This window comes from Arachis duranensis, chromosome 4 (genome assembly GCF_000817695.3).
Source record: "Arachis duranensis cultivar V14167 chromosome 4, aradu.V14167.gnm2.J7QH, whole genome shotgun sequence".
Lineage (NCBI taxonomy): Eukaryota > Viridiplantae > Streptophyta > Magnoliopsida > Fabales > Fabaceae > Arachis > Arachis duranensis.
The window spans coordinates 96,234,268-96,240,348 of NC_029775.3; the positions used below are offsets into that span (position 1 = coordinate 96,234,268).

The window sequence follows — 6,081 nt, forward strand, 5'->3', positions numbered from 1 at the left end:
AAATTCTCCGAAGGACCATTATGGTGAAACCTTCCAACCTTCAATTTATGTCAAAATTTATTTGGATTACAAGAAAATTAATTTAGTTCTGAAATTTTAAAAATACTTTATTTGGTCCTTATCTCTTTAGATTTTATTAGTGATTAAAAAACACATAATTACATCAATAAAAATATTAATTTCAATCATCTATTACAAACATTAACACAACAAAGCCTTATGTTTTTTTTTTTGATAAATCACAAAGCCATATATTACTAGATGAAATCCACTATATGAATCAAATGATGCCATTGCGCCAATCATCTATTATTTTAATCTTTTCAAGAAAAAAATTGTTGACTAAACAAGTTAATTAATAATCAAGTCACAACCAAGTCCTCCTAAAAATTAAAATAGAAAAACCCTTTAAAATATGCAAAGTACTTTTTTCTTATTTTCTTTATTTTGCAACTTCTTACCAATCATATTATTTTTACTTCTGTTTTGAAAAACGTATTTCTATCAACTACTAATTTCAGGCCCCGGGTTAGAAACTATAAATTGGAAGAACCATTACACAATAATGGACGCTAAACAATCACAGATGAAACGTCTATAAAGAGCACATAACTGTATACAAAGCCAACAGCATCACCAAGATGAAACGTTTTATAACTTACAATTTTAAGTAAACTTGGGACACAGTGTGTAGTCTATTCCAAAAGGAATAAGTGCACTGCATAGTAATAATCAAACTGCACCAAACATTGAACAACAAGCTAAGCAGTGTCAGTTGCTGGTTGGGTGACGCCAAACTTCACCAACAGCTTTGTCAGTGTCTCGGGGGAGCAAACTTGGTACTTGACCTTTCCAGAGGGCGCGAGGAAAACCTCTGCGAGTTCAAGCTTTTCTGAAGTTAGACTTGTGCTGTCCATAGTTTTGCTTAGCACCTTTAATGCAAGTTGAACTGCTTCTTCCCTTGTGATATCCTCCTTGTAGTCCTGTTTTAGTATTGACTGTGCCGCCTGGTTGTTTGCACCGATAGCCGCAGCTTTCCAACCACCGTAGTTCCCACTAGGGTCACTCATGTAAAGCTGAAAGCCAAAGTTTTTGTCCCACCCGGCAAAAAGGAACGAGACCCCAAACGGACGAAGACCACCGAATTGTGTGTAACCTTGCTTAGTGTCACAGAGAGACTGAACCAACTGCTCGACGGGCATTGGCTCTTGGTAAGCATATGTGTAGCGTTGTGCTTGGACTCTAGCAGTATTGATGAGGATGTTGGCATTAGACATAATCCCAGCCACAGCGCATGCAACATGATCATCAATCTTGTGCATTTTCTCGGTGGAAGTTGAAGTTTGCAGCAACTTGGATGTGACCTTCTTTTCACTAAACCGTCTTTTGATAGGATCCCTATTGCAGTACCAGCATTCCCGATGGCCTCCATTGCATACTCCACTTGGTACAAACGTCCCTCAGGGGAAAAGATTGTTGTACGGCTATCATATCTTCGAGACATATTGATCTATGTATTACGTTCAAAGCCAAGATATAAAGAGAGTTGAATGAATAAAGTATGTCTTAAATAAAAGAAACAATTGAAAGGAACCAAGGAAAATTCACAATAAGGCATTAATGTAGAAGAGAGAAATAACCACCTGAAAGTGGCTTCTAAATATCAAGAATTGATTTGAAATAATTTACATGACCATTTCGTATGATTATTCAATCAAGATAAAATTGTGACAAGATTTCCTTTCTCGAAGTCTTCACAGTAATTTAGTTTTGTAAACTACGGGGTTGTTTGTGAGTTGTGATTTTGGAGGTCAAGAGAAGGAAATGAAAGACTTATAGTATTAAGTTTTGAACTTTTACATTACAAATCCTACCTTTCCATCCCCTCTAAAATCCCAATTTGCAAACAACCCCTAAGCGAATAATATTTGGCAGTAGACCACAAAAATAAGGAAACAGGGAAAATGGCATTCCCTGGACAACGGCGTGCACTTAACTAAAGTAATGGGGGATGTATGAATTCTCGGGAAGAGGGGAGCCGTGGTGGTCCCCCTGGAAAGACTTCCAATTAGAGGAAAGATTGGCTGATAGGGTTCCTCTAGATGGTGAGGATGTTATTGATTGTGAACCATTATTGGGTTATTTACACAGAGGGAAAATTGAGTGTAAGTAACATCAGCAAAGACATAGTTTCCTCCTTATGAAGTCCCTAGTCTAAACACAAACACAACTAAGATGGAATTTAGAACTTTGAGTCATACAAATAAACAAGGAGTCATTCTAGTCATATGACGGAAGAATAACACAACTCTACTTCTATACTAGTTATCTGAGAGATAATTAATCAACCCAACAGAACAAAACATAGTTGTAACATCATAACACAAGGTTACAACACCAGCATCAAATTTTGAAAATCACGTTACTTACACAAAAGCCAAGTTAACAAAATAAACCCTCCAGGGGAAGATTAGAAGTAATATACAATTATTATCTTAGAAACTCCAAGAAATTACACTAATTCACAGTGTTTCCAACAAAGATATAGCTATTATCATTAAAAGGGAAGCGAAAGTGGCATTCTATAATCTTAACCGAAGCACAGCCTGATATCAATTCTGGCTTATTGCATCTCACACAACCTATGCAAAGAGATTCAGAACCAACAAAAGGCTACCTAGTGCACAAAAAACTAGAGAGCAGATCACTAGAAACAACCGGTTAACTGAATCAGAGACCCAAATTAACTACAGGACACACAATTAGAGAAAACTAATCCCAAAAGCAATAATCACCATCCGCATTTAACAACTCAATTATCCAATCTCTTCCTGAAAACCTCGAAATTCTAATTTCAAGTACCAAAACCACATTCTAAACTCGAAGCACAAAAAACTTCCATAATGCTAGATTTACTGAGACCCCATATCTAAGTTTTACACACTTTACTCACCTCAACCCATTTTCTGAGTATTGTTGAAGAAAATCGAAAGAAAATTTCGAACTTTTCCCCCAATTTTGACTTACCAAACTACAAATTAGCACTCACCACCACAAACCAAACTAGCATGAAGTCACATGAGTGCAACCAACCTTCACAACCATTCTTCACGAAGTATGTGTCCAGATAACCCAAAATCCCGATAATTTGCTCTTGGTCTTCCGGTCAAAAAACAACGTCGATGAAGACGTGTAGGTGCACTATTACGCGGTAGTGATTCTAACTTTCCATGAATTTCCCATTTTTGACTTAACGACGGAACTTTGCTTATTTCTTTTTTTGAGGATCGGCGAATCAAATAATATTTTTGTTCCAATTTTTTTCTCTTCTTCTCCCTCTCAATCAAACTTTTCCTTGCCATAATGGTTAATTTCCTATTAGTATCAATCAATCATACAAGTCGGATCCTAGATGTAGAAATAGAAGTAGAAATTGAATATAGAAGAGGTCTGTAAACCACCTTCTCCATAGAAGGAAAGGATGCGGATACAAAAAAAAATTACATTAACCAAATTTGCCCGATGTAGAGGCAATCAAGAACGCTGCATAAGTAAATATATAACCTACAGAAAAGTGGGCTAATCCAACCAATCTCGCTTGCACAATGGAAAGAGCCACTGGTTTATCTCTCCAGCGAATCAAATTAGCCAAAGGTGTGCGTTCATGAGCCCATGCTAAAGTTTCAATCAATTCCTGCCAATATCCGCGCCAGGAGATTAAGAACATAAATCCAGTAGCCCAAACAAGATGTCCAAATAAGAACATCCATGCCCAGACGGATAAACTATTCATACCAAAGGGGTTATATCCATTGATAAGTTGTGAAGAGTTTAACCATAGATAATCTCTTAACCATCCCATCAAATAGGTAGAAGATTCATTAAACGGTGAGATATTCCCCTGCCATAGTGTAATGTGTTTCCAATGCCAGTAAAAAGTAACCCAGCCAATCGTATTTAACATCCAGAAAACTGCCAAATAAAATGCGTCCCAAGCCGAAATATCACAAGTACCACCTCGTCCCGGACCATCGCAAGGAAAACTATAACCAAAATCTTTTTTATCTGGCATTAACTTGGAACCACGTGCATCCAAAGCACCTTTTACTAAGATCAATGTAGTTGTATGTAAACCTAGAGCAATAGCATGATGAACTAAGAAATCTCCGGGTCCTATTGTTAAGAATAGAGAATTACTACTCTCATTTATAGCATTTAACCAACCGGGCAACCATATGCTTCGCCCCGCATTGAACGCCGGACTATTCGTTGAAGATAACAGTACATCGAAGCCGTATGAAGTTTTACCATGCGCAGATTGTATCCATTGGGCAAATATGGGTTCGATCAAGATTTGTTTTTCCGGAGTGCCAAAAGCAAGCATGACATCATTATGGACATAAAATCCCAAAGTATGGAACCCCAGAAATAGGCTGGCCCAAGTTAAATGCGATATTATAGCTTCTTTGTGGTCTAACATTCTTGCCAATACATTATCCTCGTTTTGTTCTGGATTGTAATCTCTAATAAAAAATATAGCTCCATGAGCAAAAGCTCCTGTCATAATGAATCCTGCGATGTATTGATGATGAGTATATAACGCCGCTTGAGTAGTAAAATCTTGCGCTATAAACGCATAAGCAGGTAAAGAGTACATGTGTTGAGCTACCAAGGAAGTAATAACTCCTAAAGAGGCTAGAGCAAGACCTAATTGAAAATGAAGTGAATTATTGATTGTGTCATAAAGACCCTTATGTCCACGCCCCAATCTACCCCCTGGAGGAATGTGTGCTTCTAAGATCTCTTTTATACTGTGGCCAATCCCGAAGTTGGTTCTATACATGTGACCAGCTATCAGGAAAAGAATCGAAATAGCTAAATGATGGTCCGCAATATCAGTCAGCCATAAGCTTTGCGTTTGTGGATGGAATCCCCCAAGAAGTGTTAGAATGGCAGTTCCTGCTCCCTGAGGGGTACCAAATAAATGACTACTGGAATCTGGGTTTTGAGCATAAAGATTCCACTGGCCTGTAAAAAGTGGACCTAATCCTTGAGGATGTGGCAATACACCTAAAAAATTATTCCATCGAACGTATTCCCCTCTAGCTCCTGGAATAGCGACATGAACTAAATGTCCTGTCCAAGCCAAGGAACTGACTCCGAATAGTCCTGACAAATGATGATTAAGACGGGATTCGGCATTTTTAAACCAAGAAACGCTCGGTTTCCATTTCGGTTGTAGGTGTAACCACCCCGCTATTAAGGATATGGCTGAAAGAAATAATAGAAAAAGAGCTCCAGTATAAAGATCCCATTAGTACGTAAACCGATTGTATACCACCACTGATAAACACCGGAATAGGCAATATTCACTGGACCAAGAGCACCCCCACGAGTAAAAGCTTCTACAGCCGGTTGACCAAAATGAGAATCCCAAATTGCATTTTTTAGTAGTTTGTCTAAACAAATTATAATACAAAATAAATAAAACTATATTAGATATACATAAAAATCTACCACTAATGCAATTCCCCGGCAACGGCGCCATTTTGAAGAACTGAAGATTGATGGTTTAGAAGTTATAGTAAACTTTCGTTGTAAGTATAGTTACTAAACCAAGCAATCAACCTTTCTTACAAACGTTTTGGATGTCACAAGTAACAAATCCCTAAATAAATTGATAACTGAAGTATTTAAACCTCGGGTCGTCTTCTCAAGGAATTGCAGGGAGGTATGTTCTTATTATTGGCTATGAAAAAGGCAAAATTGGGGGTTTTGGAAATAAGAAAGAAGTATGACAAGTAATTCAAATGACAATTAAAATAAATAAATAACTGTAAAATAAACTCTTGGCAAGGTATGAGAAATTGGAAGGCCTATCCTAGTTATCCTTATCAATGATGACAAAAATTGAATCTTGACTCCACTTAGTTAACCTCTGCTGTTGCAAAGGAAGGTCAAGTGGCTAATTAGTTTGATCTTCAAATCCTAGTTAATTCTTAGGAAAAGATTGGGATTATAGAAGTTCAAGCTAATTAGTAAAGATAGCGGTTATCGATCACGTTGAGTTTGATAACTCAA

General features: G+C 37.4%; 2 pseudogenes; both read right to left on the reverse strand.

Moving 5' to 3' along the window:
* Positions 1 to 587: 587 nt before the first annotated feature.
* LOC107485048 (proteasome subunit alpha type-4-like) lies at positions 588 to 1,552 on the reverse strand (annotated as a pseudogene).
* A 1,901-nt stretch (positions 1,553 to 3,453) lies between these two features.
* Positions 3,454 to 6,081, reverse strand: part of LOC127746666 (photosystem I P700 chlorophyll a apoprotein A2-like) — a 4,818-nt pseudogene continuing 2,190 nt past the window's right edge.